Genomic DNA, 25,000 nt, shown 5'->3' with positions numbered 1-25,000 from the left:
AGAGACAGAGACAGAGACAGAGACTGCGACAGAGACAGAGACAGCGAGAGAGACAGAGATAGAGACAGAGACAGAGACAGAGACAGAGACAGAGACAGAGACAGAGACAGAGACAGAGACAGAGACAGAGACAGAGACAGAGACAGAGACAGAGACAGAGACAGAGACAGAGACAGAGACAGAGACAGAGACAGCGACAGAGACAGAGACAGAGACAGAGACAGAGACAGAGACAGAGACAGAGACAGAGACAGAGACAGAGACAGAGACAGAGACAGAGACAGAGACAGAGACAGAGACAGAGACAGAGACAGAGACAGAGACAGAGACAGAGACAGAGACAGAGACAGAGACAGAGACAGAGACAGAGACACCGACAGAGACAGAGACATAGACAGAGACAGAGCCAGAGGTGGAAGCAGAGACAGAGACAGCGAGAGAGATGGAGATAGAGGCAGAGACAGAGACAGAGACAGAGATAGAGGCAGCGGCAGAGGCAGAGACTGCGACAGAGACAGTGACGGCGAGAGAGACAGAGATAGAGACAGCAACAGAGACAGAGACAGGGACGGAGACAGAGACAGAGACCGAGATAGAGACAGAGACAGAGACAGAGGCAGAGGCAGAGGCAGAGGCAGAGACTGCGACAGAGACAGTGACGGCGACAGAGACAGAAACAGAGACAGAAGCAGAGACAGACATAGAGACAGAGACAGAGGCAGGGACAGGGGCAGAGACGGAGACAGAGACAGAGACTGCGACAGAGACAGAGACAGCGAGAGAGACAGAGATAGAGACAGAGACAGAGACAGAGACAGAGACAGAGACAGAGACAGAGACAGAGACAGAGACAGAAACAGAGACAGAGACAGAGACAGAGACAGAGACAGAGACAGAGACAGAGACAGAGACAGAGACAGAGACAGAGACAGAGACAGAGACAGAGACAGAGACAGAGACAGAGACAGAGACAGAGACAGAGACAGAGACAGAGACAGAGACAGAGACAGAGACAGAGACAGAGACAGAGACAGAGACAGAGACAGAGACAGAGACAGAGACAGAGACAGAGACAGAGACAGAGATAGAGGCAGCGGCAGAGGCAGAGACTGCGACAGAGACAGTGACGGCGAGAGAGACAGAGATAGAGACAGCGACAGAGACAGAGACAGGGACGGAGGCAGAGACAGAGACCGAGATAGAGACAGAGACAGAGACAGAGGCAGAGGCAGAGGCAGAGGCAGAGACTGCGACAGAGACAGTGACGGCGAGAGAGACAGAAACAGAGACAGAAGCAGAGACAGACATAGAGACAGAGACAGAGGCAGGGACAGGGGCAGAGACAGAGACAGAGACAGAGACTGCGACAGAGACAGAGACAGCGAGAGAGACAGAGATAGAGACAGAGACAGAGACAGAGATAGAGACAGAGACAGAGACAGAGACAGAGACAGAGACAGAGACAGAGACAGAGACAGAGACAGAGACAGAGACAGAGACAGAGACAGAGACAGAGACAGAGACAGAGACAGAGACAGAGACAGATACAGAGACAGAGACAGAGACAGAGACAGAGACAGAGACAGAGACAGAGACAGAGACAGAGACAGAGACAGAGACAGAGACAGAGACAGAGACAGAGACAGAGACAGAGACAGAGACAGAGACAGAGACAGAGACAGAGACAGAGACAGAGACAGAGACAGAGACAGAGACAGAGACAGAGACAGAGACAGCGACAGAGACAGAGACATAGACAGAGACAGAGCCAGAGGTGGAAGCAGAGACAGAGACAGCGAGAGAGATGGAGATAGAGGCAGAGACAGAGACAGAGACAGAGATAGAGGCAGCGGCAGAGGCAGAGACTGCGACAGAGACAGTGACGGCGAGAGAGACAGAGATAGAGACAGCAACAGAGACAGAGACAGGGACGGAGACAGAGACAGAGACCGAGATAGAGACAGAGACAGAGACACAGGCAGAGGCAGAGGCAGAGGCAGAGACTGCGACAGAGACAGTGACGGCGAGAGAGACAGAAACAGAGACAGAAGCAGAGACAGACATAGAGACAGAGACAGAGGCAGGGACAGGGGCAGAGACGGAGACAGAGACAGAGACTGCGACAGAGACAGAGACAGCGAGAGAGACAGAGATAGAGACAGAGACAGAGACAGAGACAGAGACAGAGACAGAGAGAGAGACAGAGACAGAGACAGAGACAGAGACAGAGACAGAGAAAGAGACAGAGACAGACATAGAGACTGAGACAAAGGGCAGGGACAGAGGCAGAGACAGAGACAGATACAGAGACAGAGACTGAGACAGAGACAGAGACAGAGACAGAGACAGAGACAGAGACAGAGACAGAGACAGAGACCCCGACAGAGACAGAGACAGCGAGAGAGACAGAGATAGAGACAGAGACAGAGACAGAGACAGAGACAGGGACAGAGACAGAGACAGAGACAGAGACAGAAACAGAGACAGAAACAGAGACAGACATAGAGACAGAGACAGTGGCAGGGACAGAGGCAGAGACAGAGACAGAGATAGAGACAGAGACAGAGACAGAGACAGCGACAGCGACAGAGTCAGGGACAGAGAGAGAGACAGAGATAGAGACAGAGACAGAGATAGAGACAGAGACAGAGACAGAGACAGAGACAGAGACAGAGACAGAGACAGAGACAGAGACAGAGACAGAGACAGAGACAGAGACAGAGAGAGAGACAGAGACAGAGACAGAGACAGAGACAGAGACAGAGACAGAGACAGAGACAGATACAGAGACAGAGACAGAGACAGAGACAGAGACGGAGACAGAGACAGAGACAGAGACAGAGACAGCGACAGCGACAGAGACAGGGACAGAGAGAGAGACAGAGACAGAGACTGAGACAGAGACAGAGACAGAGATAGCGAGAGAGACAGAGATAGAGACATCGACAGAGATTGAGACAGAGGCAGAGACAGACAGAGACAGAGACAGAGCCAGAGACAGAGACAGAGACAGAGACAGAGACAGAGACAGAGACAGAGACAGAGACAGAGACAGAGACAGAGACAGAGACAGAGACAGAGACAGAGACAGAGACGGTGTGAGAGACAGAGATAGAGACAGAGACAGAGACAGAGACAGAGACAGAGAGGTCGAGAGAGACAGAGATAGAGACGGAGACAGAGACAGAGACAGAGGCAGAGGCAGAGACTGCGACAGAGACAGTGACGGCGAGAGAGACAGAGATAGAGACAGAGACAGAGATAGAGACAGAGACAGAGACAGAGGCAGAGGCAGAGGCAGAGGCAGAGACTGCGGCAGAGACAGTGACGGCGAGAGAGACAGAAACAGAGACAGAAACAGAGACAGACATAGAGACAGAGACAGAGGCAGAGACAGGGGCAGAGACAGAGACAGAGACAGAGACTGCGACAGAGACAGAGACAGCGAGAGACAGAGACATAGACAGAGACAGAGCCAGAGGTGGAAGCAGAGACAGAGACAGCGAGAGAGATAGAGATAGAGGCAGAGACAGAGACAGAGACAGAGATAGAGGCAGCGGCAGAGGCAGAGACTGCGACAGAGACAGTGACGGCGAGAGAGACAGAGATAGAGACAGCGACAGAGACAGAGACAGGGACGGAGGCAGAGACAGAGACCGAGATAGAGACAGAGACAGAGACAGAGGCAGAGGCAGAGGCAGAGGCAGAGACTGCGACAGAGACAGTGACGGCGAGAGAGACAGAAACAGAGACAGAAGCAGAGACAGACATAGAGACAGAGACAGAGGCAGGGACAGGGGCAGAGACAGAGACAGAGACAGAGACTGCGACAGAGACAGAGACAGCGAGAGAGACAGAGATAGAGACAGAGACAGAGACAGAGACAGAGACAGAGACAGAGACAGAGACAGAGACAGAGACAGAGACAGAGACAGAGACAGAGACAGAGACAGAGACAGAGACAGAGACAGAGACAGAGACAGAGAAAGAGACAGAGACAGACATAGAGACAGAGACAAAGGGCAGGGACAGAGGCAGAGACAGAGACAGATACAGAGACAGAGACTGAGACAGAGACAGAGACAGAGACAGAGACAGAGACAGAGACAGAGACAGAGACAGAGACAGAGACAGAGACAGAGACAGAGACAGAGACAGAGACTCCGACAGAGACAGAGACAGCGAGAGAGACAGAGATAGAGACAGAGACAGAGACAGAGACAGAGACAGGGACAGAGACAGAGACAGAGACAGAGACAGAAACAGAGACAGAAACAGAGACAGACATAGAGACAGAGACAGAGACAGTGGCAGGGACAGAGGCAGAGACAGAGACAGAGACAGAGACAGAGACAGAGACAGCGACAGCGACAGAGTCAGGGACAGAGAGAGAGACAGAGATAGAGACAGAGACAGAGACAGAGACAGAGACAGAGACAGAGACAGAGACAGATACAGAGACAGAGACAGAGACAGAGACAGAGACAGAGACAGAGACAGAGACAGAGACAGATACAGAGACAGAGACAGATACAGAGACAGAGACAGAGACGGAAACAGAGACAGAGACAGAGACAGCGACAGCGACAGAGACAGGGACAGAGAGAGAGACAGGGACAGAGACTGAGACAGAGACAGAGACAGAGATAGCGAGAGAGACAGAGATAGAGACAGAGACAGAGATTGAGACAGAGACAGAGACAGACAGAGACAGAGACAGAGACAGAGACAGAGACAGAGACAGAGACAGAGACAGAGACAGAGACAGAGACAGAGACAGAGACAGAGACAGAGACAGAGACAGAGACAGAGACAGAGACAGAGACAGAGACAGAGACGGCGTGAGAGACAGAGATAGAGATAGAGACAGAGACAGAGACAGAGACAGAGAGGTCGAGAGAGACAGAGATAGAGACGGAGACAGAGACAGAGACAGAGGCAGAGGCAGAGACTGCGACAGAGACAGTGACGGCGAGAGAGACAGAGATAGAGACAGAGACAGAGATAGAGACAGCGACAGAGACAGAGACAGGGACGGAGACAGAGACAGAAACCGAGATAGAGACAGAGACAGAGACAGAGGTAGACGCAGAGGCAAAGGCAGAGGCAGAGACTGCGACAGAGACAGTGACGGCGAGAGAGACAGAAACAGAGACAGAAACAGAGGCAGACATAGAGACAGAGACAGCGGCAGGGACAGAGGCAGAGACAGAGACAGAGACAGAGACTGCGACAGAGACAGAGACCGCGAGAGAGACAGATATAGAGACAGCGACAGAGACAGAGACAGAGACAGCGAGAGAGACAGAGATAGAGACAGAGACAGGGACAGAGACAGAGACAGAGACAGAGACAGAGACAGAGACAGAGACAGAGACAGAGACAGAGACAGAGACGGCGTGAGAGACAGAGATAGAGATAGAGACAGAGACAGAGACAGAGACAGAGAGGTCGAGAGAGACAGAGATAGAGACGGAGACAGAGACAGAGACAGAGGCAGAGGCAGAGACTGCGACAGAGACAGTGACGGCGAGAGAGACAGAGATAGAGACAGAGACAGAGAGAGAGACAGAGACAGAGACAGAGGCAGTGGCAGAGGCAGAGGCAGAGACTGCGGCAGAGACAGTGACGGCGAGAGAGACAGAAACAGAGACAGAAACAGAGACAGACATAGAGACAGAGACAGAGGCAGGGACAGGGGCAGAGACAGAGACAGAGACAGAGACTGCGACAGAGACAGAGACAGCGAGAGAGACAGGGACAGAGACTGAGACAGAGACAGAGACAGAGATAGCGAGAGAGACAGAGATAGAGACAGAGACAGAGGCAGAGACAGAGGCAGGGACAGAGGCAGACACAGAGACAGAGACAGAGACATGGACAGGGACAGAGGCAGAGGTAAAAGCAGAGACAGAGACAGCGAGAGAGATAGAGATAGAGGCAGAGACAGAGACAGAGTCAGAGATAGAGGCAGCGGCAGAGGCAGGGACTGCGACAGAGACAGTGACGGCGAGAGAGACAGAGATAGAGACAGCGACAGAGACAGAGACAGGGACGGAGACAGAGACAGAAACCGAGATAGAGACAGAGACAGAGACAGAGGCAGAGACAGAGACAGAGACAGAGACGGAGGCAGAGACAAGGACAGAGTCAGAGACAGAGACAGAGGCAGAGGCAGAGAGGTCGAGAGAGACAGAGATAGAGACGGAGACAGAGACAGAGACAGAGACGGCGAGAGAGACAGAGACAGAGACAGAGACAGATACAGAGACAGAGACAGAGGCAGAGGCAGCGGCAGAGACTGCGACAGAGACAGTGACGGCGAGAGAGACAGAGATAGAGACAGAGACAGAGACAGAGACAGAGAAGGAGACAGAGACAGAGACAGCGACAGAGACAGAGACAGCGACAGCGACAGAGACAGGGCCAGAGAGAGAGACAGAGACAGAGACTGAGACAGAGACAGAGACAGAGATAGCGAGAGAGACAGAGATAGAGACAGAGACAGAGATTGAGACAGAGACAGAGACAGACAGAGACAGAGACAGAGACAGAGACAGAGACAGAGACAGAGACAGAGACAGAGACAGAGACAGAGACAGAGACAGAGACAGAGACAGAGACAGAGGCAGAGACAGAGACAGAGACAGAGACAGAGACAGAGACAGAGACAGAGACAGAGACAGAGACAGAGACAGAGACAGAGACAGAGACAGAGACAGTTACACAGACAGAGACAGAGACAGACACAGATACAGAGGCAGAGACAGAGACAAAAGCAGAGACAGAGACAGAGACAGAGACGGAGGCAGAGACAGAGACAGAGACAGAGACAGAGACAGAGACAGAGGCAGAGGCAGAGAGGTCGAGAGAGACAGAGATAGAGACGGAGACAGAGACAGAGACAGAGACAGAGACAGCGGCAGAGGCAGAGAGGTCGAGAGAGACAGAGATAGAGACGGAGACAGAGACAGAGACAGAGACGGCGAGAGAGACAGAGACAGAGACAGAGACAGATACAGAGACAGAGACAGAGACAGAGGCAGGGACAGAGGCAGAGGCAGAGACAGAGACAGAGACAGAGACAGCGACAGAGACAGAGACCGCGAGAGAGACAGCGATAGAGACAGAGACAGAGACAGAGACAGCGAGAGAGACAGAGATAGAGACAGAGACAGAGACAGAGACAGAGACAGAGACAGAGACTGCGACAGAGACAGAGACCGCGAGAGAGACAGAGATAGAGACAGAGACAGAGACAGAGACTGAGACAGCGACAGAGACAGAGACAGAGACAGAGACAGAGACAGAGACAGAGACAGAGACAGAGACAAAGACAGAGGCAGAGAGAGAGACGGCGAGAGAGACAGAGATAGAGACAGAGACAGAGACAGAGACAGAGATAGAGACAGAGACAGAGACAGACACAGATACAGAGACAGAGACAGAGACAGAAGCAGAGACAGAGACAGAGACAGAGACGGAGGCAGAGACAGAGACAGAGACAGAGACAGAGACAGAACCAGAGACAGAGACAGAGACAGAGACATGGACAGGGACAGAGGCAGAGGTAAAAGCAGAGACAGAGACAGCGAGAGAGATAGAGATAGAGGCAGAGACAGAGACAGAGTCAGAGATAGAGGCAGCGGCAGAGGCAGGGACTGCGACAGAGACAGTGACGGCGAGAGAGACAGAGATAGAGACAGCGACAGAGACAGAGACAGGGACGGAGACAGAGACAGAAACCGAGATAGAGACAGAGACAGAGACAGAGGTAGACGCAGAGGCAAAGGCAGAGGCAGAGACTGCGACAGAGACAGTGACGGCGAGAGAGACAGAAACAGAGACAGAAACAGAGGCAGACATAGAGACAGAGACAGCGGCAGGGACAGAGGCAGAGACAGAGACAGAGACAGAGACTGCGACAGAGACAGAGACCGCGAGAGAGACAGATATAGAGACAGCGACAGAGACAGAGACAGAGACAGCGAGAGAGACAGAGATAGAGACAGAGACAGGGACAGAGACAGAGACAGAGACAGAGACTGCGACAGAGACAGAGACCATGAGAGAGACAGAGATAGAGACAGAGACAGAGACAGAGACTGAGACAGCGAGAGAGACAGAGACAGAGACAGAGGCAGAGACAGAGACAGAGACAGAGACGGAGGCAGAGACAAGGACAGAGTCAGAGACAGAGACAGAGGCAGAGGCAGAGAGGTCGAGAGAGACAGAGATAGAGACGGAGACAGAGACAGAGACAGAGACGGCGAGAGAGACAGAGACAGAGACAGAGACAGATACAGAGACAGAGACAGAGGCAGAGGCAGCGGCAGAGACTGCGACAGAGACAGTGACGGCGAGAGAGACAGAGATAGAGACAGAGACAGAGACAGAGACAGAGAAGGAGACAGAGACAGAGACAGCGACAGAGACAGAGACAGCGACAGCGACAGAGACAGGGCCAGAGAGAGAGACAGAGACAGAGACTGAGACAGAGACAGAGACAGAGATAGCGAGAGAGACAGAGATAGAGACAGAGACAGAGATTGAGACAGAGACAGAGACAGACAGAGACAGAGACAGAGACAGAGACAGAGACAGAGACAGAGACAGAGACAGAGACAGAGACAGAGACAGAGACAGAGACAGAGACAGAGACAGAGACAGAGACAGAGACAGAGACAGAGACAGAGACAGAGACAGAGACAGAGACAGAGACAGAGACAGAGACAGAGACAGAGACAGAGACAGAGACAGAGACAGAGACAGAGACAGTTACACAGACAGAGACAGAGACAGACACAGATACAGAGGCAGAGACAGAGACAGAAGCAGAGACAGAGACAGAGACAGAGACGGAGGCAGAGACAGAGACAGAGACAGAGACAGAGACAGAGACAGAGGCAGAGGCAGAGAGGTCGAGAGAGACAGAGATAGAGACGGAGACAGAGACAGAGACAGAGACAGAGACAGCGGCAGAGGCAGAGAGGTCGAGAGAGACAGAGATAGAGACGGAGACAGAGACAGAGACAGAGACGGCGAGAGAGACAGAGACAGAGACAGAGACAGATACAGAGACAGAGACAGAGACAGAGGCAGGGACAGAGGCAGAGGCAGAGACAGAGACAGAGACAGAGACAGCGACAGAGACAGAGACCGCGAGAGAGACAGCGATAGAGACAGAGACAGAGACAGAGACAGCGAGAGAGACAGAGATAGAGACAGAGACAGAGACAGAGACAGAGACAGAGACAGAGACTGCGACAGAGACAGAGACCGCGAGAGAGACAGAGATAGAGGCAGAGACAGAGACAGAGACTGAGACAGCGAGAGAGACAGAGACAGAGACAGAGACAGAGACAGAGACAGAGACAGAGACAAAGACAGAGGCAGAGAGAGAGACGGCGAGAGAGACAGAGATAGAGACAGAGACAGAGACAGAGATAGAGACAGAGACAGAGACAGACACAGATACAGAGACAGAGACAGAGACAGAAGCAGAGACAGAGACAGAGACAGAGACGGAGGCAGAGACAGAGACAGAGACAGAGACAGAGACAGAGACAGAGACAGAGACAGAGACAGAGACAGAGACTCAGACAGCGAGAGAGACAGAGACAGAGACAGAGACAGAGACAGAGACAGAGACAAAGACAGAGGCAGAGAGAGAGACGGCGAGAGAGACAGAGATAGAGACAGAGACAGAGACAGAGACAGAGATAGAGACAGAGACAGAGACAGACACAGATACAGAGACAGAGACAGAGACAGAAGCAGAGACAGAGACAGAGACAGAGACGGAGGCAGAGACAGAGACAGAGACAGAGACAGAGACAGAGACAGAGACAGAGACAGAGACAGAGACAGATACAGATACAGAGACAGAGACAGATACAGAGACAGAGACAGATACAGAGACAGATACAGAGACAGAGACAGATACAGAGACAGAGACAGAGACAGAGACAGAGACAGAGGCAGAGGCAGAGGCAGAGACTGCGACAGAGACAGTGACGGCGAGAGAGACAGAGATAGAGACAGAGACAGAGACAGAGACAGAGACAGAGACAGAGACGGAGACAGAGACAGAGACAGAGACAGAGACAGAGACAGAGACAGGGACAGAGAGAGAGACAGAGACAGAGACTGAGACAGAGACAGAGACAGAGATAGCGAGAGAGACAGAGATAGAGACAGAGACAGAGTTTGATACAGAGACAGAGACAGACAGAGTCAGAGACAGAGATAGAGGCAGCGGCAGAGGCAGAGACTGCGACAGAGACAGTGACGGCGAGAGAGACAGAGATAGAGACAGCGACAGAGACAGAGACAGGGACGGAGACAGAGACAGAGACCGAGATAGAGACAGAGACAGAGACAGAGGCAGAGGCAGAGGCAGAGGCAGAGGCAGAGGCAGAGGCAGAGACTGCGACAGAGACAGTGACGGCGAGAGAGACAGAAACAGAGACAGAAGCAGAGACAGACATAGAGACAGAGACAGATGCAGGGACAGGGGCAGAGACAGAGACAGAGACAGAGACTGCGACAGAGACAGAGACAGCGAGAGAGACAGAGACAGCGAGAGAGACAGAGATAGAGACAGAGACAGAGACAGAGACAGAGACAGGGACAGAGACAGAGACAGAGACAGAAACAGAGACAGAAACAGAGACAGACATAGAGACAGAGACAGTGGCAGGGACAGAGGCAGAGACAGAGACAGAGACAGAGACAGAGACAGAGACAGCGACAGCGACAGGGTCAGGGACAGAGAGAGAGACAGAGATAGAGACAGAGACAGAGACAGAGACAGAGACAGAGACAGAGACAGAGACAGCGACAGCGACAGAGACAGGGACAGAGAGAGAGACAGAGACAGAGACTGAGACAGAGACAGAGACAGAGATAGCGAGAGAGACAGAGATAGAGACAGAGACAGAGATTGAGACAGAGACAGAGACAGACAGAGACAGAGACAGAGACAGAGACAGAGACAGAGACAGAGACAGAGACAGAGACAGAGACAGAGACAGAGACAGAGACAGAGACAGAGACAGAGACAGAGACAGAGACAGAGACAGAGACAGAGACAGAGACAGAGACAGAGACAGCGACAGAGACAGAGACATAGACAGAGACAGAGCCAGAGGTGGAAGCAGAGACAGAGACAGCGAGAGAGATAGAGATAGAGGCAGAGACAGAGACAGAGACAGAGATAGAGGCAGCGGCAGAGGCAGAGACTGCGACAGAGACAGTGACGGCGAGAGAGACAGAGATAGAGACAGCGACAGAGACAGAGACAGGGACGGAGACAGAGACAGAGACCGAGATAGAGACAGAGACAGAGACAGAGGCAGAGGCAGAGGCAGAGGCAGAGACTGCGACAGAGACAGTGACGGCGAGAGAGACAGAAACAGAGACAGAAGCAGAGACAGACATAGAGACAGAGACAGAGGCAGGGACAGGGGCAGAGACGGAGACAGAGACAGAGACTGCGACAGAGACAGAGACAGCGAGAGAGACAGAGATAGAGACAGAGACAGAGACAGAGACAGAGACAGAGACAGAGACAGAGAGAGAGACAGAGACAGAGACAGAGACAGAGACAGAGACAGAGAAAGAGACAGAGACAGACATAGAGACTGAGACAAAGGGCAGGGACAGAGGCAGAGACAGAGACAGATACAGAGACAGAGACTGAGACAGAGACAGAGACAGAGACAGAGACAGAGACAGAGACAGAGACAGAGACTCCGACAGAGACAGAGACAGCGAGAGAGACAGAGATAGAGACAGAGACAGAGACAGAGACAGAGACAGGGACAGAGACAGAGACAGAGACAGAAACAGAGACAGAAACAGAGACAGAAACAGAGACAGACATAGAGACAGAGACAGTGGCAGGGACAGAGGCAGAGGCAGAGACAGAGACAGAGACAGAGACAGAGACAGAGACAGAGACAGCGACAGAGTCAGGGACAGAGAGAGAGACAGAGATAGAGACAGAGACAGAGACAGTGACAGAGACAGAGACAGAGACAGAGACAGAGACAGAGACAGAGACATAGACAGAGACAGAGACAGAGACAGAGACAGAGACAGAGACAGAGACAGAGACAGAGACAGAGACAGAGACAGAGACAGATACAGAGACAGAGACAGAGACAGAGACAGAGACGGAGACAGAGACAGAGACAGAGACAGAGACAGCGACAGCGACAGAGACAGGGACAGAGAGAGAGACAGAGACAGAGACTGAGACAGAGACAGAGACAGAGATAGCGAGAGAGACAGAGATAGAGACATCGACAGAGATTGAGACAGAGACAGAGACAGACAGAGACAGAGACAGAGACAGAGACAGAGACAGAGACAGAGACAGAGACAGAGACAGAGACAGAGACAGAGACAGAGACAGAGACAGAGACAGAGACAGAGACAGAGACAGAGACAGAGACGGTGTGAGAGACAGAGATAGAGACAGAGACAGAGACAGAGACAGAGACAGAGAGGTCGAGAGAGACAGAGATAGAGACGGAGACAGAGACAGAGACAGAGGCAGAGGCAGAGACTGCGACAGAGACAGTGACGGCGAGAGAGACAGAGATAGAGACAGAGACAGAGACAGAGGCCGAGGCAGAGGCAGAGGCAGAGACTGCGGCAGAGACAGTGACGGCGAGAGAGACAGAAACAGAGACAGAAACAGAGACAGACATAGAGACAGAGACAGATGCAGGGACAGGGGCAGAGACAGAGACAGAGACAGAGACTGCGACAGAGACAGAGACAGCGAGAGAGACAGAGACAGCGAGAGGGACAGAGATAGAGACAGAGACAGAGACAGAGACAGAGACACGGACAGAGACAGAGACAGAGACAGAAACAGAGACAGAAACAGAGACAGACATAGAGACAGAGACAGTGGCAGGGACAGAGGCAGAGACAGAGACAGAGACAGAGACAGAGACAGAGACAGCGACAGCGACAGAGTCAGGGACAGAGAGAGAGACAGAGATAGAGACAGAGACAGAGACAGAGACAGAGACAGAGACAGAGACAGAGACAGCGAGAGAGACAGAGATAGAGACAGAGATAGAGACAGAGACAGAGACAGAGACAGAGACAGAGACAGAGACAGAGACAGATACAGAGACAGAGACAGAGACAGAGACAGAGACAGAGACAGAGACAGAGACAGAGACAGAGACAGAGACAGAGACAGATACAGAGACAGAGACAGATACAGAGACAGAGACAGAGACGGAGGCAGAGACAGAGACAGAGACAGAGACAGCGACAGCGACAGAGACAGGGACAGAGAGAGAGACAGAGACAGAGACAGAGACAGAGACAGAGACAGAGACAGATACAGAGACAGAGACAGAGACAGAGACAGAGACAGAGACAGAGACAGAGACAGAGACAGAGACAGAGACAGAGACAGAGACAGAGACAGAGACAGAGACAGAGACAGAGACAGAGACAGAGACAGAGACAGAGACAGAGACAGAGACAGAGACAGAGACAGAGACAGAGACAGAGACAGAGACAGAGACAGAGACAGAGACAGAGACAGAGACAGCGACAGAGACAGAGACATAGACAGAGACAGAGCCAGAGGTGGAAGCAGAGACAGAGACAGAGACAGAGACAGAGGCAGAGGCAGAGACTGCGACAGAGACAGTGACGTCGAGAGAGACAGAGATAGAGACAGAGACAGAGATAGAGACAGAGACAGAGACAGAGGCAGAGGCAGAGGCAGAGGCAGAGACTGCGGCAGAGACAGTGACGGCGAGAGAGACAGAAACAGAGACAGAAACAGAGACAGACATAGAGACAGAGACAGAGGCAGGGACAGGGGCAGAGACAGAGACAGAGACAGAGACTGCGACAGAGACAGAGACAGCGAGAGAGACAGAGATAGAGACAGAGACAGAGACAGAGACAGAGACAGAGACAGAGACAGAGACAGAGACAGAGGCAGAGACAGAGACAGAGACAGAGACAGAGACAGAGACAGAGACAGAGACAGAGACAGACATAGAGACAGAGACAAAGGGCAGGGACAGAGGCAGAGACAGAGACAGATACAGAGACAGAGACTGAGACAGAGACAGAGACAGAGACAGAGACAGAGACAGAGACAGAGACAGAGACAGAGACAGAGACAGAGACAGAGACAGAGACAGAGACAGAGACAGAGACTCCGACAGAGACAGAGACAGCGAGAGAGACAGAGATAGAGACAGAGACAGAGACAGAGACAGAGACAGGGACAGAGACAGAGACAGAGACAGAGACAGAAACAGAGACAGAAACAGAGACAGACATAGAGACAGAGACAGAGACAGTGGCAGGGACAGAGGCAGAGACAGAGACAGAGACAGAGACAGAGACAGAGACAGCGACAGCGACAGAGTCAGGGACAGAGAGAGAGACAGAGATAGAGACAGAGACAGAGACAGAGACAGAGACAGAGACAGAGACAGAGACAGAGACAGAGACAGATACAGAGACAGAGACAGAGACAGAGACAGAGACAGAGACAGAGACAGAGACAGAGACAGAGACAGATACAGAGACAGAGACAGATACAGAGACAGAGACAGAGACGGAAACAGAGACAGAGACAGAGACAGCGACAGCGACAGAGACAGGGACAGAGAGAGAGACAGGGACAGAGACTGAGACAGAGACAGAGACAGAGATAGCGAGAGAGACAGAGATAGAGACAGAGACAGAGATTGAGACAGAGACAGAGACAGACAGAGACAGAGACAGAGGCAGAGACAGAGCCAGAGACAGAGACAGAGACAGAGACAGAGACAGAGACAGAGACAGAGACAGAGACAGAGACAGAGACGGCGTGAGAGACAGAGATAGAGATAGAGACAGAGACAGAGACAGAGACAGAGAGGTCGAGAGAGACAGAGATAGAGACGGAGACAGAGACAGAGACAGAGGCAGAGGCAGAGACTGCGACAGAGACAGTGACGGCGAGAGAGACAGAGATAGAGACAGAGACAGAGACAGAGACAGAGAAGGAGACAGAGACAGAGAAGGAGACAGAGACAGAGACAGCGACAGAGACAGAGACAGCGACAGCGACAGAGACAGGGCCAGAGAGAGAGACAGAGACAGAGACTGAGACAGAGACAGAGACAGAGATAGCGAGAGAGACAGAGATAGAGACAGAGACAGAGATTGAGACAGAGACAGAGACAGACAGAGAAGAGACAGAGACAGAGACAGAGACAGAGACAGAGACAGAGACAGAGACAGAAACAGAGACAGAGACAGAGACAGAGACAGAGACAGAGACAGAGACAGAGACAGAGACAGAGACAGAGACAGAGACAGAGACAGAGACAGAGACAGAGACAGAGACAGAGACAGAGACAGAGACAGAGACAGTTACACAGACAGAGACAGAGACAGACACAGATACAGAGGCAGAGACAGAGACAGAAGCAGAGACAGAGACAGAGACAGAGACGGAGGCAGAGACAGAGACAGAGACAGAGACAGAGACAGAGGCAGAGGCAGAGAGGTCGAGAGAGACAGAGATAGAGACGGAGACAGAGACAGAGACAGAGACAGAGACAGACATAGAGACAGAGACAAAGGGCAGGGACAGAGGCAGAGACAGAGACAGATACAGAGACAGAGACTGAGACAGAGACAGAGACAGAGACAGAGACAGAGACAGAGACAGAGACAGAGACAGAGACAGAGACAGAGACAGAGACAGAGACTCCGACAGAGACAGAGACAGCGAGAGAGACAGAGATAGAGACAGAGACAGAGACAGAGACAGAGACAGGGACAGAGACAGAGACAGAGACAGAGACAGAAACAGAGACAGAAACAGAGACAGACATAGAGACAGAGACAGAGACAGTGGCAGGGACAGAGGCAGAGACAGAGACAGAGACAGAGACAGAGACAGAGACAGCGACAGCGACAGAGTAAGGGACAGAGAGAGAGACAGAGATAGAGACAGAGACAGAGACAGAGACAGAGACAGAGACAGAGACAGAGACAGATACAGAGACAGAGACAGAGACAGAGACAGAGACAGAGACAGAGACAGAGACAGAGACAGAGACAGAGACAGATACAGAGACAGAGACAGATACAGAGACAGAGACAGAGACGGAAACAGAGACAGAGACAGAGACAGCGACAGCGACAGAGACAGGGACAGAGAGAGAGACAGGGACAGAGACTGAGACAGAGACAGAGACAGAGATAGCGAGAGAGACAGAGATAGAGACAGAGACATAGATTGAGACAGAGACAGAGACAGACAGAGACAGAGACAGAGGCAGAGACAGAGCCAGAGACAGAGACAGAGACAGAGACAGAGACAGAGACAGAGACAGAGACAGAGACAGAGACAGAGACACAGACAGAGACGGCGTGAGAGACAGAGATAGAGATAGAGACAGAGACAGAGACAGAGACAGAGAGGTCGAGAGAGACAGAGATAGAGACGGAGACAGAGACAGAGACAGAGGCAGAGGCAGAGACTGCGACAGAGACAGTGACGGCGAGAGAGACAGAGATAGAGACAGAGACAGAGATAGAGACAGAGACAGAGACAGAGGCAGAGGCAGAGGCAGAGGCAGAGACTGCGGCAGAGACAGTGACGGCGAGAGAGACAGAAACAGAGACAGAAACAGAGACAGACATAGAGACAGAGACAGAGGCAGGGACAGGGGCAGAGACAGAGACAGAGACAGAGACTGCGACAGAGACAGAGACAGCGAGAGAGACAGGGACAGAGGCTGAGACAGAGACAGAGACAGAGATAGCGAGAGAGACAGAGATAGAGACAGAGACAGAGGCAGAGACAGAGGCAGGGACAGAGGCAGACACAGAGACAGAGACAGAGACATGGACAGGGACAGAGGCAGAGGTAAAAGCAGAGACAGAGACAGCGAGAGAGATAGAGATAGAGGCAGAGACAGAGACAGAGACAGAGACGGAGGCAGAGACAAGGACAGAGTCAGAGACAGAGACAGAGGCAGAGGCAGAGAGGTCGAGAGAGACAGAGATAGAGACGGAGACAGAGACAGAGACAGAGACGGCGAGAGAGACAGAGACAGAGACAGAGACAGATACAGAGACAGAGACAGAGGCAGAGGCAGCGGCAGAGACTGCGACAGAGACAGTGACGGCGAGAGAGACAGAGATAGAGACAGAGACAGAGACAGAGACAGAGAAGGAGACAGAGACAGAGAAGGAGACAGAGACAGAGACAGCGACAGAGACAGAGACAGCGACAGCGACAGAGACAGGGCCAGAGAGAGAGACAGAGACAGAGACTGAGACAGAGACAGAGACAGAGATAGCGAGAGAGACAGAGATAGAGACAGAGACAGAGATTGAGACAGAGACAGAGACAGACAGAGACAGAGACAGAGACAGAGACAGAGACAGAGACAGAGACAGAGACAGAGACAGAGACAGAGACAGAGACAGAAACAGAGACAGAGACAGAGACAGAGACAGAGACAGAGACAGAGACAGAGACAGAGACAGAGACAGAGACAGAGACAGAGACAGAGACAGAGACAGAGACAGAGACAGAGACAGAGACAGAGACAGAGACAGTTACACAGACAGAGACAGAGACAGACACAGATACAGAGGCAGAGACAGAGACAGAAGCAGAGACAGAGACAGAGACAGAGACGGAGGCAGAGACAGAGACAGAGACAGAGACAGAGACAGAGGCAGAGGCAGAGAGGTCGAGAGAGACAGAGATAGAGACGGAGACAGAGACAGAGACAGAGACAGAGACAGCGGCAGAGGCAGAGAGGTCGAGAGAGACAGAGATAGAGACGGACACAGAGACAGAGACAGAGACGGCGAGAGAGACAGAGACAGAGACAGAGACAGATACAGAGACAGAGACAGAGACAGAGGCAGGGACAGAGGCAGAGACAGAGACAGAGACAGAGACAGAGACAGCGACAGAGACAGAGACCGCGAGAGAGACAGCGATAGAGACAGAGACAGAGACAGAGACAGCGAGAGAGACAGAGATAGAGACAGAGACAGAGACAGAGACAGAGACAGAGACAGAGACTGCGACAGAAGCAGAGACAGAGACAGAGACAGAGACGGAGGCAGAGACAGAGACAGAGACAGAGACAGAGACAGAGACAGAGACAGAGACAGAGACAGAGACAGATACAGATACAGAGACAGAGACAGATACAGAGACAGAGACAGATACAGAGACAGATACAGAGACAGAGACAGATACAGAGACAGAGACAGAGGCAGAGACAGAGACAGAGACAGAGGCAGAGGCAGAGGCAGAGACTGCGACAGAGACAGTGACGGCGAGAGAGACAGAGATAGAGACAGAGACAGAGACAGAGACAGAGACAGAGACAGAGACGGAGACAGAGACAGAGACAGAGACAGAGACAGAGACAGCGACAGCGACAGAGACAGGGACAGAGAGAGAGACAGAGACAGAGACTGAGACAGAGACAGAGACAGAGATAGCGAGAGAGACAGAGATAGAGACAGAGACAGAGTTTGATACAGAGACAGAGACAGACAGAGACAGAGACAGAGATAGAGGCAGCGGCAGAGGCAGAGACTGCGACAGAGACAGTGACGGCGAGAGAGACAGAAACAGAGACAGAAGCAGAGACAGACATAGAGACAGAGACAGATGCAGGGACAGGGGCAGAGACAGAGACAGAGACAGAGACTGCGACAGAGACAGAGACAGCGAGAGAGACAGAGACAGCGAGAGAGACAGAGATAGAGACAGAGACAGAGACAGAGACAGAGACAGGGACAGAGACAGAGACAGAGACAGAAACAGAGACAGAAACAGAGACAGACATAGAGACAGAGACAGTGGCAAGGACAGAGGCAGAGACAGAGACAGAGACAGAGACAGAGACAGAGACAGCGACAGCGACAGAGTCAGGGACAGAGAGAGAGACAGAGATAGAGACAGAGACAGAGACAGAGACAGAGACAGAGACAGAGACAGCGACAGCGACAGAGACAGGGACAGAGAGAGAGACAGAGACAGAGACTGAGACAGAGACAGAGACAGAGATAGCGAGAGAGACAGAGATAGAGACAGAGACAGAGATTGAGACAGAGACAGAGACAGACAGAGACAGAGACAGAGACAGAGACAGAGACAGAGACAGAGACAGAGACAGAGACAGAGACAGAGACAGAGACAGAGACAGAGACAGAGACAGAGACAGAGACAGAGACAGAGACAGAGACAGAGACAGAGACAGAGACAGAGACAGAGACAGAGACAGAGACAGAGACAGAGACAGAGACAGAGACAGAGACAGAGACAGAGACAGCGACAGAGACAGAGACATAGACAGAGACAGAGCCAGAGGTGGAAGCAGAGACAGAGACAGAGACAGAGACAGAGGCAGAGGCAGAGACTGCGACAGAGACAGTGACGTCGAGAGAGACAGAGATAGAGACAGAGACAGAGATAGAGACAGAGACAGAGACAGAGGCAGAGGCAGAGGCAGAGGCAGAGACTGCGGCAGAGACAGTGACGGCGAGAGAGACAGAAACAGAGACAGAAACAGAGACAGACATAGAGACAGAGACAGAGGCAGGGACAGGGGCAGAGACAGAGACAGAGACAGAGACTGCGACAGAGACAGAGACAGCGAGAGAGACAGAGATAGAGACAGAGACAGAGACAGAGACAGAGACAGAGACAGAGACAGAGACAGAGGCAGAGACAGAGACAGAGACAGAGACAGAGACAGAGACAGAGACAGAGACAGAGACAGACATAGAGACAGAGACAAAGGGCAGGGACAGAGGCAGAGACAGAGACAGATACAGAGACAGAGACTGAGACAGAGACAGAGACAGAGACAGAGACAGAGACAGAGACAGAGACAGAGACAGAGACAGAGACAGAGACAGAGACAGAGACAGAGACAGAGACAGAGACAGAGACAGAGACAGAGACAGAGACTCCGACAGAGACAGAGACAGCGAGAGAGACAGAGATAGAGACAGAGACAGAGACAGAGACAGAGACAGAGACAGAGACAGAGACAGAAACAGAGACAGAAACAGAGACAGACATAGAGACAGAGACAGAGACAGTGGCAGGGACAGAGGCAGAGACAGAGACAGAGACAGAGACAGAGACAGAGACAGCGACAGCGACAGAGTCAGGGACAGAGAGAGAGACAGAGATAGAGACAGAGACAGAGACAGAGACAGAGACAGAGACAGAGACAGAGACAGATACAGAGACAGAGACAGAGACAGAGACAGAGACAGAGACAGAGACAGAGACAGAGACAGAGACAGATACAGAGACAGAGACAGATACAGAGACAGAGACAGAGACGGAAACAGAGACAGAGACAGAGACAGCGACAGCGACAGAGACAGGGACAGAGAGAGAGACAGGGACAGAGACTGAGACAGAGACAGAGACAGAGATAGCGAGAGAGACAGAGATAGAGACAGAGACAGAGATTGAGACAGAGACAGAGACAGACAGAGACAGAGACAGAGGCAGAGACAGAGCCAGAGACAGAGACAGAGACAGAGACAGAGACAGAGACAGAGACAGAGACAGAGACAGAGACAGAGACAGAGACGGCGTGAGAGACAGAGATAGAGATAGAGACAGAGACAGAGACAGAGACAGAGAGGTCGAGAGAGACAGAGATAGAGACGGAGACAGAGACAGAGACGGAGACAGAGACAGAGACAGAGGCAGAGGCAGAGACTGCGACAGAGACAGTGACGGCGAGAGAGACAGAGATAGAGACAGAGACAGAGACAGAGACAGAGAAGGAGACAGAGACAGAGAAGGAGACAGAGACAGAGACAGCGACAGAGACAGAGACAGCGACAGCGACAGAGACAGGGCCAGAGAGAGAGACAGAGACAGAGACTGAGACAGAGACAGAGACAGAGATAGCGAGAGAGACAGAGATAGAGACAGAGACAGAGATTGAGACAGAGACAGAGACAGACAGAGACAGAGACAGAGACAGAGACAGAGACAGAGACAGAGACAGAGACAGAGACAGAGACAGAAACAGAGACAGAGACAGAGACAGAGACAGAGACAGAGACAGAGACAGAGACAGAGACAGAGACAGAGACAGAGACAGAGACAGAGACAGAGACAGAGACAGAGACAGAGACAGAGACAGAGACAGAGACAGAGACAGTTACACAGACAGAGACAGAGACAGACACAGATACAGAGGCAGAGACAGAGACAGAAGCAGAGACAGAGACAGAGACAGAGACGGAGGCAGAGACAGAGACAGAGACAGAGACAGAGACAGAGGCAGAGGCAGAGAGGTCGAGAGAGACAGAGATAGAGACGGAGACAGAGACAGAGACAGAGACAGAGACAGAGACAGAGACAGACATAGAGACAGAGACAAAGGGCAGGGACAGAGGCAGAGACAGAGACAGATACAGAGACAGAGACTGAGACAGAGACAGAGACAGAGACAGAGACAGAGACAGAGACAGAGACAGAGACAGAGACAGAGACAGAGACAGAGACTCCGACAGAGACAGAGACAGCGAGAGAGACAGAGATAGAGACAGAGACAGAGACAGAGACAGAGACAGGGACAGAGACAGAGACAGAGACAGAGACAGAAACAGAGACAGAAACAGAGACAGACATAGAGACAGAGACAGAGACAGTGGCAGGGACAGAGGCAGAGACAGAGACAGCGACAGAGACAGAGACAGAGACAGCGACAGCGACAGAGTCAGGGACAGAGAGAGAGACAGAGATAGAGACAGAGACAGAGACAGAGACAGAGACAGAGACAGAGACAGAGACAGATACAGAGACAGAGACAGAGACAGAGACAGAGACAGAGACAGAGACAGAGACAGAGACAGAGACAGATACAGAGACAGAGACAGATACAGAGACAGAGACAGAGACGGAAACAGAGACAGAGACAGAGACGGCGACAGCGACAGAGACAGGGACAGAGAGAGAGACAGGGACAGAGACTGAGACAGAGACAGAGACAGAGATAGCGAGAGAGACAGAGATAGAGACAGAGACAGAGATTGAGACAGAGACAGAGACAGACAGAGACAGAGACAGAGGCAGAGACAGAGCCAGAGACAGAGACAGAGACAGAGACAGAGACAGAGACAGAGACAGAGACAGAGACAGAGACACAGACAGAGACGGCGTGAGAGACAGAGATAGAGATAGAGACAGAGACAGAGACAGAGACAGAGAGGTCGAGAGAGACAGAGATAGAGACGGAGACAGAGACAGAGACAGAGGCAGAGGCAGAGACTGCGACAGAGACAGTGACGGCGAGAGAGACAGAGATAGAGACAGAGACAGAGATAGAGACAGAGACAGAGACAGAGGCAGAGGCAGAGGCAGAGGCAGAGACTGCGGCAGAGACAGTGACGGCGAGAGAGACAGAAACAGAGACAGACATAGAGACAGAGACAGAGGCAGGGACAGGGGCAGAGACAGAGACAGAGACAGAGACTGCGACAGAGACAGAGACAGCGAGAGAGACAGGGACAGAGGCTGAGACAGAGACAGAGACAGAGATAGCGAGAGAGACAGAGATAGAGACAGAGACAGAGGCAGAGACAGAGGCAGGGACAGAGGCAGACACAGAGACAGAGACAGAGACATGGACAGGGACAGAGGCAGAGGTAAAAGCAGAGACAGAGACAGCGAGAGAGATAGAGATAGAGGCAGAGACAGAGACAGAGACAGAGACGGAGGCAGAGACAAGGACAGAGTCAGAGACAGAGACAGAGGCAGAGGCAGAGAGGTCGAGAGAGACAGAGATAGAGACGGAGACAGAGACAGAGACAGAGACGGCGAGAGAGACAGAGACAGAGACAGAGACAGATACAGAGACAGAGACAGAGGCAGAGGCAGCGGCAGAGACTGCGACAGAGACAGTGACGGCGAGAGAGACAGAGATAGAGACAGAGACAGAGACAGAGACAGAGAAGGAGACAGAGACAGAGAAGGAGACAGAGACAGAGACAGCGACAGAGACAGAGACAGCGACAGCGACAGAGACAGGGCCAGAGAGAGAGACAGAGACAGAGACTGAGACAGAGACAGAGACAGAGATAGCGAGAGAGACAGAGATAGAGACAGAGACAGAGATTGAGACAGAGACAGAGACAGACAGAGACAGAGACAGAGACAGAGACAGAGACAGAGACAGAGACAGAGACAGAGACAGAGACAGAGACAGAAACAGAGACAGAGACAGAGACAGAGACAGAGACAGAGACAGAGACAGAGACAGAGACAGAGACAGAGACAGAGACAGAGACAGAGACAGAGACAGAGACAGAGACAGTTACACAGACAGAGACAGAGACAGACACAGATACAGAGGCAGAGACAGAGACAGAAGCAGAGACAGAGACAGAGACAGAGACGGAGGCAGAGACAGAGACAGAGACAGAGACAGAGACAGAGGCAGAGGCAGAGAGGTCGAGAGAGACAGAGATAGAGACGGAGACAGAGACAGAGACAGAGACAGAGACAGCGGCAGAGGCAGAGAGGTCGAGAGAGACAGAGATAGAGACGGAGACAGAGACAGAGACAGAGACGGCGAGAGAGACAGAGACAGAGACAGAGACAGATACAGAGACAGAGACAGAGACAGAGGCAGGGACAGAGGCAGAGACAGAGACAGAGACAGAGACAGAGACAGCGACAGAGACAGAGACCGCGAGAGAGACAGCGATAGAGACAGAGACAGAGACAGAGACAGCGAGAGAGACAGAGATAGAGACAGAGACAGAGACAGAGACAGAGACAGAGACAGAGACTGCGACAGAAGCAGAGACAGAGACAGAGACAGAGACGGAGGCAGAGACAGAGACAGAGACAGAGACAGAGACAGAGACAGAGACAGAGACAGAGACAGAGACAGAGACAGATACAGATACAGAGACAGAGACAGATACAGAGACAGAGACAGATACAGAGACAGATACAGAGACAGAGACAGATACAGAGACAGAGACAGAGGCAGAGACAGAGACAGAGACAGAGGCAGAGGCAGAGGCAGAGACTGCGACAGAGACAGTGACGGCGAGAGAGACAGAAACAGAGACAGAAGCAGAGACAGACATAGAGACAGAGACAGATGCAGGGACAGGGGCAGAGACAGAGACAGAGACAGAGACTGCGACAGAGACAGAGACAGCGAGAGAGACAGAGACAGCGAGAGAGACAGAGATAGAGACAGAGACAGAGACAGAGACAGAGACAGGGACAGAGACAGAGACAGAGACAGAAACAGAGACAGAAACAGAGACAGACATAGAGACAGAGACAGTGGCAAGGACAGAGGCAGAGACAGAGACAGAGACAGAGACAGAGACAGAGACAGCGACAGCGACAGAGTCAGGGACAGAGAGAGAGACAGAGATAGAGACAGAGACAGAGACAGAGACAGAGACAGAGACAGAGACAGAGACAGCGACAGCGACAGAGACAGGGACAGAGAGAGAGACAGAGACAGAGACTGAGACAGAGACAGAGACAGAGATAGCGAGAGAGACAGAGATAGAGACAGAGACAGAGATTGAGACAGAGACAGAGACAGACAGAGACAGAGACAGAGACAGAGACAGAGACAGAGACAGAGACAGAGACAGAGACAGAGACAGAGACAGAGACAGAGACAGAGACAGAGACAGAGACAGAGACAGAGACAGAGACAGAGACAGAGACAGAGACAGAGACAGAGACAGAGACAGAGACAGAGACAGAGACAGCGACAGAGACAGAGACATAGACAGAGACAGAGCCAGAGGTGGAAGCAGAGACAGAGACAGCGAGAGAGATAGAGATAGAGGCAGAGACAGAGACAGAGACAGAGATAGAGGCAGCGGCAGAGGCAGAGACTGCGACAGAGACAGTGACGGCGAGAGAGACAGAGATAGAGACAGCGACAGAGAC

The sequence above is a fragment of the Megachile rotundata genome, chromosome 3 (assembly GCF_050947335.1).
Source record: "Megachile rotundata isolate GNS110a chromosome 3, iyMegRotu1, whole genome shotgun sequence".
Taxonomy (NCBI): domain Eukaryota; kingdom Metazoa; phylum Arthropoda; class Insecta; order Hymenoptera; family Megachilidae; genus Megachile; species Megachile rotundata.
Note: the sequence above shows the minus strand (reverse complement) of the source record.